Genomic DNA, 12,182 nt, shown 5'->3' on the forward strand with positions numbered 1-12,182 from the left:
AAAAAGGAATGACCTGCCACAGACTCTGGTGGAGGCCAAGTCCATGTGTATATTTAAGGCGGACGTTGAATGTTTCCTGATCAGACAGGGCATCAAAGCATTTGGCAAGAAGGCAGGTGTATGGGGTTGAGCGAGCTCCAGGATCAGCCTTGATGGACTGGCAGAGCAAACTCCATGGGCTGAATGGCTTAATTCTGCTGCTATGTCTTATGGTCTTATGGTTACTTACCTTGCCTTTGCTTTTCTCACTGAAGCGCTGTTGAGCCAAAGCCTTACTACTCTGACTCAGACTACTCCGACGATGACAGCTCCCATGATGACCGCTCTGCTAGGCTGTACCTCTCTAATAAAGACTGGGTTTTTAAAGCTTTTTGCTGGACCTGCACAGGGGAACACTTCTGTTGCATCTGCAATCAACGACATACTGTGAGCTAATCTTATGTAATTATATTTAATGTGATTTTTATTGTGTTTTTTATTGGCATCTGATCTGCAGTAGGAATTATTTCATTGTCCTTTACAGTCATGTACTGAAGAATGACAGGAAAAACAATCTTGAATCTAAATAGGGAACGTATTCATTACCCAGGGATATTAAGCATTCCAGTAATAAAGCCATTTTGCTACAGTACCTCTTAGAAAGGTATAGTTCTTTTTCTACTCCAAGGTTGACAGCATATTGGAACCTCACTTTTTACTGGAGCTCTGTTGGTGGTTCCTCTCTTTTAGGTGAGATACTCAAATAAGGTTTTTGAAAACATCGCTTGGTGTTTAACCATCAAGCAACCCTTGCAGTGAAATTAGGTGAACTGGTTACCCAAGTTATTTGCATTATAATGACTTTGCTTTATCTCTTGTCTTTCTGATTCAGATATAGGATATGAGGCCAAGTTTTCAGAGCTCCCAGTCATTTGTGCTCACACACACACACACACACACACACACACACACACACACACACACACACACACACACACACACACACACACACACACACACACACACACACACACACACACACACACACACACCTGAACTCCACTCCATTTGCAATTTTTGCTCATTTCTTTCTCAATTCCTGCTAAAACATTGTTTACATTGTTTACATTTACATTTGCAGGTGTGCATTTACATTTACAATTACATTTACATCATTTATTATTATATTGTAATTTGCTCTTTACTGTGCCTATTGTCCTGTTTATTAATTTTTGTACTGTCTTGTACTGTTTTGTGCACTTTATGTAGTCCCGTTTAGGTCTGAAGTCTAATGTAGTTTTGTGTTGTTTCATGTAGCACCATGGTCCTGGAGGAACGTTGTTTCATTTTTACTGTGTACTGTACCAGCAGTTATGGTTGAAATGACAATAAAAAGCTACTTGACTTGACTTGTTGTTGACATATTATTTGGTTGTCAATACATCCTATTTGTGTGTTACTGTGTTTCCTGCATTCTAACTCTAAGCACACCTCAAAAGAGACAGATTTCTACATCTTACTACGGTAGTTTACAGCTATGGCAGGAAAAGGCCTTGCCTTATTTTTGTTTTTTCCCAAGTATATCAAGTGATGCCTGTGTTGCTCAAATTTTCTCATATGTTTTTATAATTGACAGCTGCTAAAGGGTAAATGCATAGATACTTAATCATGGTGCCTCACTGATGGTGACTTTTGCCAGTGTAAAATCTATTTAATTTTAATTTAAAGCACTAGCATTCAGAGCTGTTGTACAACTACATCAGCAGATCCCAGGAACTGAACTGAGTGGTTTCTGAGGAATGTTACAGGAAGGAACTGGTGAAATTTGTACACTAGATGACCTTGTTAGTTATGTGTAACAGCATACACCAGTGCTGGAGGAACACAGCAAGTCAGGCAGCAGCAATGAAGGGGCATAAACAGTTGGTGTTTCAGACCGAGATCCTCCATCAGGAACAGTTATTTTCCTCCATCAATGCAGCCTGACTTGCTGAGATTCCTCCAGCACTTTATGTATTTTTCTCAAGCTTTTCTGCATCTGCAAAATCTCTTGTGTTTATAATGATGTGCCAGTTTTGTCTTAAATCACCTGGCAATTAAATTTTGTATTATACAGGTCATACAAACATAATTATCATTGGCTATGCCATTCGTTCTGCTGTCAGTAAATGACAGCCTAATATTGGTAAATTCAGTGCTAAATTTAATTATGTGTCATTAGAGTCCTGTTTTTTTTAGATCAGATCGGCAAATGACAGCGCAAGATTTTCAGTAATCACTCTTTTGTTCGTATTCCTCTATTGAATTGCATCAACATTACAAGAACTTGCAGAGTCCACTCAGCATACAATATATGGCGAATTAGAGGATACACACGTCCTCAGATGCCATATGTAATTACTCTGGGTTTGAAGCATTTATGCCCGAGATAAACCATAGCTTTCTTCTTGGGAATGAACATACATGAGCAGGCACTGAAGCTCTCTGTTACTTACCACAAGGATCAGAAGGGCTAAACTGATAGAAAGTTCATCAATTATTTTAGTATTTGCCACTGTGTTCTGTTGAAAGAACTGAAGATTTGGTTATAATTCTCATCTCCTAAAGGTTAGTCCACATGTCATGTCATAGAAGGATTATAGTAATAACTTAAAATCGCTTTACTTCTTCATTGTACTTGGGTATTTTTTACATAACTGAAGGCACAACATAAAACGGGTGTAAAAGTTGCATTAATGTAGGTTCAAGATTAACTTTATTTGTCACATGTACATCGAAACGTACAGAGAAATGTAATGTTTTGCATCAGATCACAAGGATCGTGCTGGGCAACCCACAAGTAACACCACGTTTCTGGTGACAATGCAGCATGTCCTCTAACTCACTAACCCTAATCTGTATGTCTTCGGATTGTGTGAGGAAACTGGAGCATGCAGCCTGCTGCTCCGTGACATTTACTCAGCTCTGCACTGAACTGAGGCTGTGGTCTGCTCCGGCTGCAGTGATACCTGGCTTCATGCCTTTTGTAAAACTTTAGTTCTGAATGCTATTCACTTACTTTCATCAATTGCATAATTTGTTTTTCCCTCTCTCTGCACATTAGTTGTTTGACGGCCTTTTAAAACAGGTTCTTTTGGGATTTCTTTGTTTCTTGGCTGCCTGTAAGGAAATGAACCTCAGGGTTGTATAAGGTATACATAGTTTGATAATAATTGTACTTTGAACTTTGAACTGTGAAATCCACACGCTAATGGGAGAACTTATGAACGCCTACCAGATAGTGGCGGGAATTGAACCATAACACCTTGAGACATAAGAGGAGAGGCAGCCTATTCAGCTCATCAAGTCTGCTCCGCCATTGCATCATGCCTGATTAATTAGTTACTGATTTTTCACAGCTGATTTATTAACCCTGATCTTACAGGTCCTGCGGTAGAGCATTGCACTAACTGCTATGTCATCGCGCCGCACACACAATGTATGTGTCAATTCCAATCTTCAGGGGGATCAGTTTTATGAAAATGCCTTTAATTTAAACTCGAGAACATCTGCAGATGCTGGAAATCCAAAACAACACACTCAAAATGCTGGAGGAACTCAGCAGGTCAGGCAGCATCTATGGAAATGAATAAACAGTTGACACTTCGAGCCAAGACCCTTCTTCAGGACTGGAAAGGAAGGGGGAAGGTGCCAGAATAAAATGGTGGGGGGGGGAGGAAGGAGGATAGCTAGAAGGTGATAGGTGAAGGCAGGTGGGTGGGGAAGGTCAAGGGCTGAAGAAGAAGGAATGTGCCAGGAGAGGAGAGTGGACCATAGGAGGAAGGGAAGGAGGAGGGGACCCAGGGGAAGTGATAGGTCGGTGAGAAGAGGTGAAAAGTCAGAATGGGGGAGGGGGGTTTACCAAAAGGAGAAATCGTTATTCATGCCATCAGGTTGGAGGCTACCCAGATGGAACATAAGATGTTGCTCCTCCATCCTGAGGTAGGCCTCACCTTGGCACAAGAGGATGCCCATGGACCAATATGTCAGAACAGGAACTGGAATTGGAATTCAAATGTTTGGCCACTGGGAAGTTTTGCTTTTGGAGCAGTGGTGCTCACTGAAGCAGTCCCCAGTTTATGAGTCACACCAACGTAGAGGAGCACCAAACTGTCTTAAGTCATTGATGAAAAAAATTTCAATATTTTGCATTAATCATATGCAAAGTTGATTCGAAGTTAAAAGGTTGAATTTGAAGAAGGGCGGTTTTAATAGATGGACATATCAGTGCATAAATTACACCAGAGTACAATTTTACAGTCCAGCCCTTGTACCTCTGTCATAGATCCTTCCACAAATATGCAGAAGGTGGTTATACACCAGTGTTATCAAGTAATTCTCATTTAAAACTGATAAAAATATCTTTTTGATATCAAGGATGAAATGGCAATGCTGTATGTTACTGAGAGGAGGGACCTGAATTACAAAGTACTGTCCTGTCTACCATATCAGATGGGGAACGGGCCAACCATTATGCCAACATAAATGAAGTCACCAAGACAACTAGAGGTTGTAGAGAAACAGTAACTGACTCATATTGATAGTTTCAATAGATAGTTTCAAAACAAATGTGCAAGATATTAAACATCATGGAACAAGTAAACTGATACCTTCTGAAGAAATGAATTGCTCATTGAATTCATAAAGAATTCACCACTAGGGTAATACTTAAATATTTAGTTAGTTCATGCAGGAAGGATGTGATATCACCAGAAACCACAGCTCACATTTATGCAGGATGGCAGTCTTTTCCCCACTACAGTTATCCAAGATTAGTTTAGTAACTTTGTGTCTGGCTGCTCCAAGCTCGGCACAGATCCTGGGTGTACACGGACTGAGAGGCATTGTGTGCTGAGATATGTTACTGGGCTTATACAGGTTAGGGTCTGGTTATGTTTCATTAGATCAACTATTGCTAGACCAACTGTTCCACATAGAAATGTTTGTTGAGGATAATAAACTTCTGGCGGCATGGTAGTGTGGTGATTAGATATTAGGAAAGCACGGTAGCATAGTGGTTAGCATATTGCTTTACAGTGCCGGCGAGCTGGGTTCAATACCCGCCTCTGCCTGTAACGAGTTGTACGTCCTCCCCATGACTATGTGGGTTTCCTGCCAGTGCTCCGGTTTCCTCCCACAGTCCAAAGACATACCAGTTAGTAGGTTAATTGGTCACTGTAAATTAGAAACATAGAAATATAGAAAACCTATAGCATAATACAGGCCCTTCGTCACACAACGCTGTGCCAAACATGTCCTTACCTTAGAAATTACCTAGGGTTATCCATAGCCCTCTACTTTTCTAAGCTCCATGTACCTATCCAGGAGTCTCTTAAAAGACCCTATCATTTCCACCTGCACCACCATCGCTGGCAGCCTATTCCATGCACTTACCACTCTGCGTAAAAAAAACTTACTCCTGACATCTCCTCTGTACCTACTTCCAAGCACCTAAAACTGTGCTCTCTCATGTTAGCCATTTCAGCCCTGGGAAAAAGCCTCTGTCTATCCACATGATCAATGTCTCCCATCATCTTAAATACCTCTATCAGGTAATCTCTCATCCTCTGCCACTCCAAGGAGAAAAGGCCAAGTTCACTTAACCTATTCTCATAAGGCATGCTCCCCAATCCAGGCAACACCCTTGTAAATCTCCTCTGCATCCTTTCTATGGTTTCCACATCCTTCTTGTAGTGAGGTGACCAGCACAGTACTCCAAGTGGTGTCTGGCCAGTGTCCTATATAGCTGCAACATTACCTCTCGGCTGCTAAACTCAATCCTACGGTTGATGAAGGGCAATACACCATATGCCTTCTTAACCACAGAGTCAACCTGCGCAGCAGCTTTGAGTGTCCTATGGACTCGGACCCCAAGATCCCTCTGATCCTCCACACTGCCAAGAGTCTTACCATGAATGCTATATTCTGCCATGATATCTGACCTACAAAATGAACCACCTCATACTTATCTGGGTTGAACTCCATCTGCCACTTCTCAGCCCAGTTTTGCATCCTATCAATGTCCCACTGTAAACTCTGACAGCCCTCCACGCTATCCACAACATCCCCAGCCTTTGCGTCATCAGCAAATTTACTAACCCATCCCTCCACTTCCTCATCCAGGTCATTTATAAAAATCACGAAGAGTAGGGGGTCCCAGAACAGGTCCCTGAGGCACACCACAAGTCACCAACCTCCATGCAGAGTACGACCTGTCTAAAACCACTCTTTGCCTTTTGTGTGCAGGCCAGTTCTGGATCCACAAAGCAATGTCCCCTTAGATCCCATGCCTCCTTGCTTTCTCAATAAGCCTTTCATAGGGTACCTTATCAAATGCCTTGCTAAAATCCATATACAATACATCTACTGTACTACCTTCATCAATGTATTTAGTCACATCCTCAAGAAATTCAATCAGGCTCGTAAGGCACGACCTGCCCTTGACAAAGCCATGCTGACTATTCCTAATCATATTATACCCCTCCAAGTGTTCATAAATCCTGCCTCTCAGGATCTTCTACATCAATTTACCAACCATTGAAGTAAGACTCACTGGTCTATAATTTCCTGGGCTATCTCTATGCCCTTTCTTGAATAAGGTAACAACATCCGCAACCCTCCAATCCTCTGGAACCTCTCCCATCCCCATTGATGATGCAAAGATCATCGCCAGAGGCTCAGCAATCTCCTCCCTCACCTCCCACAGTAGCCTGCGGTACATCTGGTGATTTATCCAACTTGATGCGTTCCAAATGCTCCAGCACATCCTCTTCCTTAATATCTACATGCTCAAGCTTTTCAGTCCACTGTTTGTCATCCCTACAATCGCCAAGATCCTTTTCCATAGTGAATACTGAAGCAAAGACTCATTAAGTACCTCTACTATCTCCTCCAGTTCCATACACAGTTTCCCACTGTCACACTTGACTGGTCCTATTCTCTCACGTCTTATCCTTTTGCTCTTCACATACTTGTAGAATGCCTTGGAGTTTTCCTTAATCCTGTCTGCCAAGGCCTTCTCACCTTTGTAGCTGCATCGATATGTTGGGACCATGTTATCCTCACAGATATTGGTACCCAGCAACAGGAAATTGCTCACTCTTTCCACTTCTGATATCTAGTGACTTCCTTTCTGAAGCCCACAATCAGTTCTTTGGTCTTACTGAAGTTGAGTGCAACGTTGTTACAACAACACTCAACTAACTGATACATCTCATTCCTGTGTGCCCTCTCTGTACCATCTGACACTCTGCCAACAATGGTTGTATCGTCAGCAAATTTATAGATGGCATTTGACTCTGCCTACCCACACAGTCATGGGTATAACAGTGGGCTAAGCACACATCCCTGAGGTGCACCAGTGTTAATTGCCAGTGAGGTGGAGCTGTTGTTTCTGATCACAAAGAATATGGTCTTCCAGTTAGGAAGACAATCAGTTGCTTTGATCCTGTGCAACAAAACTTGAGACTTTCAGTGATCTTTACAGTGGGACCAGTGCATAAAAGAATTCAGCAAAGTTATAGTAAACAGCTGTGGGAAAGCAAGCTGGGATCACCAGATCACTAATGGCAGTGTTGAGATTCCTGTGTTAAAGTTTGCATGTTTGTAACTCTGGGAATTGCCATGAGTTTCTTGGAATAAAGATTGGAGACATCAAAAAGCTTGCCGGTCACCTCTACCACAAAATCTGGGCCAACGCGTCTCAATGACAGAGAAGAATAAATTTAGTATTATCTGTTGGCTATTAAGTCTGCTGTTTAAAAGTAATGAGTTCTGAAGCATCTACATCTTGAAATAATTTTCAGTAAGATAATTACTGTTCTGAAAGCAAGTCAGTCTCTGTAGCTGTCACTTTTCCCTGAAGTCCTGATGTGGAATTGGATCTCTTTGATAGAACTCCATTCCCATAAAATGCTTCCCTCCTACTGGATACATTTGTGTTCCATTTCACACATTGGTCCTTGTTTCTGGCACTGTTGATAAAACACATCATTCCATATGGATATAACTTATCCTTAATCAATTAAAATGACCATACAATTCAGGAATTTTGTCCTTCAGATTTGTTAACTGATAGATAATTCTGTCAATGTATTATTGGTTTTGAGAGCACAGGTTAAGGAATATCTCTGTCCATGCATATGAGGGAAGACACACACAAACAACTGCTCCTATGCAGTACTTTCTGGGTGATTGGCTGAATGCATATCCATTGAAACAGATTTTATGGTCAACGTTGACCTCTGAAAAAAGATTATGTGCTTACATTTGAAAACACCTTTAGCAGGAACTTTCCAAAACTATAGATGCTCTTCTCCATTTTGTGTGTCTGTGCTTCATAGAACCTCCTGTGTCCTAGGTAACGTCAGCGGAAGTACCCAGACCTTTGCCAGAAGGTAACCATCCATCCTATAAATAGACATCTTCGGACTTGAGCACTGATGCTAGTTAAAACCAAGGCTGTGTCTTAGTACAAAGTAGCATTGGCTGCACTTTCTCTACTTATGCCGAACATGTTTTCTGAAACAATCGCAAAATGCTGGAGGAACTCAGCATGTCAGGCAACATCTATGAGTTCTAGTGCAGGATTCCCTAAAGGTTAACCTGCTGGTTGAGTTGGTAGTAAGGAAAGCAAATGCAAAGTTAGCATTTATTTCTGAGAGGACTAGAATATACAGTGCAAAAGTCTTAGGCACATACAGTATATATGGGTAGGGTGCCTATGACTTTTGCACGGTACTGTATTTGTCAATGTGGAGCAGAGAGTGAGCTTGTAAATCTGGTGGGAGCAAAGGATGTTGGGAATGGCGAGGGTGGAGCGTCGTGGAACAAGTGGCAGAGAAGGAGTGTTGGGGCGGGGATGTAGCGCAGGTGCAGACACACCCATTGAATTGAATTCCAAATAACTGATCATTACAGAATGCCTCTCTGATACCTTCTGCTCCCCCTCCTCCCTTCCCGTTTTCCCAACCGTGATTCCCCTCTCCCTGCCCCCTTCCCACTCTCAGTCCACAATAGAGACCCAGATCAGAATTAGGTTTACCATCACTCACACACGCATGCATTTTTTTTGTGGTAGCAGTACAGTGCAAAACGTAAAATTACTAACAGTATTACTGTATACAAAAGTCTGAGGCACTCTAACTATATACATGTGTTGAGCACTTTTGCATAGTACTGTAAAAGCAAAGATGTAATGCTGAGGCTTTATAAGGCATTGATCATACTGCACTTGGAGTATGGTGAGCAGTTTTGGGTCCTTTAACTATGAAAGGGTGAGTTGGCATTAGAGAGGGCCTAGAGGAGGTTTACAAGAAAGATCCTGGGAATGAAAGGGTTCATGTATGAGGAGCATTTTAATGGCTCTGGGCCTGTACTTGCTGAATTTAGAAAAATTAAGGGGATCTCATTGAAATCTATTAAATATTGAAGGGCCTAGATAGGGTGGATGTGGAGAAGTTGTTTCCAATAGTGGGGGAGTCTAGGACTAGAAAGCCCAGCTTCAGAATAGAAGGGTGTCCCTTTAGACCAGAGATGAGAAAAAAATTCTGTAGCCAGGGAGGGGAATCTGTGGAATTCATTGCCGCAGACAACTATGGAGGCCATTCACTGCTTATGTTTAAAATGGAGTTTAATAGGTTTTTGATTAGAAAGGGCCTCAAGGCTATGGGGAGGTGGCAGGAGAATGGGGTTGAGAGAGAAAATTAATGATTGAACTTTCAAGATTTAGGGGAGAAGATTTAGGATGGAGATGAGGAGAAACTGTTTTTCCCAGAGACTGGTGAATCTGTGGAATTCTCTGCGCAGGGAAGCAGTTGAGGCTTCTTTACTAAATATATTTAAGATACAGTTAGATAGATTTTTACATAGTAGGGGAGTTAAGGGTCATGGGGAAAAGGCAGGTCGATGGAGCTGTGTTTACGGACAGATCAGCCACGATCTTATTGAATGGCGGGGCAGGCTCGATGGGAGCAGAAGTGATGGGCTGAACGGCCTATTTCTGCTCCCATGTCTTACGGCCCTATGTCTTATAGTTATCTGTTGAGGGGAATAAACAGTTGTTGTTTCAGGCCAACTTGCTGAGTTCTTCCAGCTTCTTGTTTGTGTTGCTCAAGAATCTTTTGCGGTTCTGAAGCCCTAATTGAGCCCAGGATGGAAGCAGCTTGTTTGATAATAAAGGCTGTTTCTTAACCCTATCTCATTAGGCCAACTTCATAGTAAAGTTCACAATTCAGGATCCTATGCCACACATTTTGTCTCTATTATACTTGAACTGCAGATCACAATGAACAGCTCTCGGATGTATGAAATTTGACGTGGCAATTACTATCAGGTAACTAAACTGTCTTCTCACACGGTACCAATGTCCCATCAAAGTTCTATGCTGATCACCTCTGCTATCTTGTTTCAACCGCTACCTGCTCATTTAGTCTTTAAAGACAACTTAATGAAAAAATTGGCGAGGCCTCTTTTAAGATAATTTAATGTGCCTCTTATGTCTGGGGCAACAAGTACTGGCCTTGACTGATTAAACTTCAAGCACTCCTTCTCTGCATACAAAACTCAATGCATTTACTTTGCCTGGTTTACTCCTGCAATATTTCCCATGCCATTGATGTCTACCGCTAAACACAACGTCTGCAACTGCACATGACCCTGGCTTGGAAATGTATCATCAGTCCTTCATTGTCTCTGCATCTAAATCATGGAACACTCTCCCTTACAATGTGGGATTTAGACCCAGAGACAGTGGTAGCTCAATCACTTCTTACCAAAGGACAAAATGTGCTAATCTTTCCAGGGGCTCCCTCGTTCCATAGAAATTAATTTCAAAAGGAGCCTGTGTGTAAGACGAGGGAACACACATCAGTCCCCATAGAGGGATCAGAAGTGGAAAGACTGAGCAATTTCAAGTTCCTGCATGTCAATATCTCTGAGGACCTATCCTGGACCCAATATATCAATGCAGTTACAAATAAGGCACGATAGCGGCTATATTTCATCAAGAGCTTGAGAAGATTTGGTATTTCAGTAAAGACACTGGCAAATCTCTACAGCTGTACTATGGAGAGCATTGTAACTGGCTGCATCACCATCTGATATGGAGGGAGTGGGGTGGGGTGGGGGAAGCACTGCACGGGATCAGAAAAAGCTGCAGGGAGTTGTAAACTTCGTCAGCTCCATCATGGGCACCAGCCCCTATAGTATCCAGGAGATCGTCAAGGAGCGATGCTTCAAAAAGGCAGTGTCCATCGTTAAGGATCCCCATCACCCAAGACATGCCTTGTTCTCATTGTTACCATCAGGAAGGAGGTACAGAAACCTGAAGACACACACTCAGCGATTCAGGAACAGCTTCTTCCTCTTTGCCATCCGATTTCTGAATGGACGTTGAATCCATGAACACTACCTCACTTCTTTTCTAAAAATTTCTATTTTGGCACAACTTATTTAACTGTTTTATATATATATATATATATATATATTTACAGTAATTCACAGTTTTTTCTTTATTGTGTATTGTATCATACTGCTGTTGCAAAGTCAACAAATTTCATGATATACGCTGGTGATATTAAACCTGATTCTGATTCTGATCCTCAGTGGCCTTCACTACATTTGTTTGTGTTCCCCTGAGGTAGGACAGCGTCCACCTTTGTAGCTTCAGAGAAACTCTTGTAGCCACTTGTGATCAACAGCTCACCAAGGACAAGATCCTTGGCAGAATTGACCTTCTGGTTAATGAGTTGTGATGAAGAAACAGCCATGACTCATGGGTTTCACTGGCTGGGATGTGCACAGAATGTGCCTTGTTATTATCTACTAATTGACACTCTCTATGACCAGAAGACCATGAAGTTCTCTAGTGCAGATTGGCCAAGCCAGGTCTAAACAAATTCCTACTGTTAGCTGGCGAGACCAGCCCTCGATGTCCCTTCTAGAGAAGTAGAGTCAAAGCTGGTGTAGTTCCAGGGAAGTCAGTTCAGTGCCCAAACTGAGTCAGACCTCTACTGGGTCATGACATATGTCAGTAATATTAAACTTGATTCTCATTCTGAATGGGCCTGTGCCCACCTTGGCAAACTTTGCCTTTCTCGTGTTTCAGACTCTTCCCCCACCTCCAGAACTGCTGCAAACCAATTGATAGACTGATTTAGTCCGCC

At 42.1% G+C, this 12,182-nt stretch overlaps 1 long non-coding RNA gene across 1 annotated transcript in view; it reads left to right on the forward strand.

Annotated features, from left to right (window-relative positions):
* Positions 1-12,182, forward strand: part of LOC140734130 (uncharacterized) — a 37,033-nt gene continuing 24,851 nt past the window's right edge. Inside the window, exon 1 of the long non-coding RNA XR_012100487.1 lies at positions 1-426. This is a non-coding gene — a long non-coding RNA (uncharacterized lncRNA). The remainder of the gene's footprint in view (positions 427-12,182) is intronic.

This window comes from Hemitrygon akajei, chromosome 10 (genome assembly GCF_048418815.1).
Source record: "Hemitrygon akajei chromosome 10, sHemAka1.3, whole genome shotgun sequence".
NCBI lineage: Eukaryota > Metazoa > Chordata > Chondrichthyes > Myliobatiformes > Dasyatidae > Hemitrygon > Hemitrygon akajei.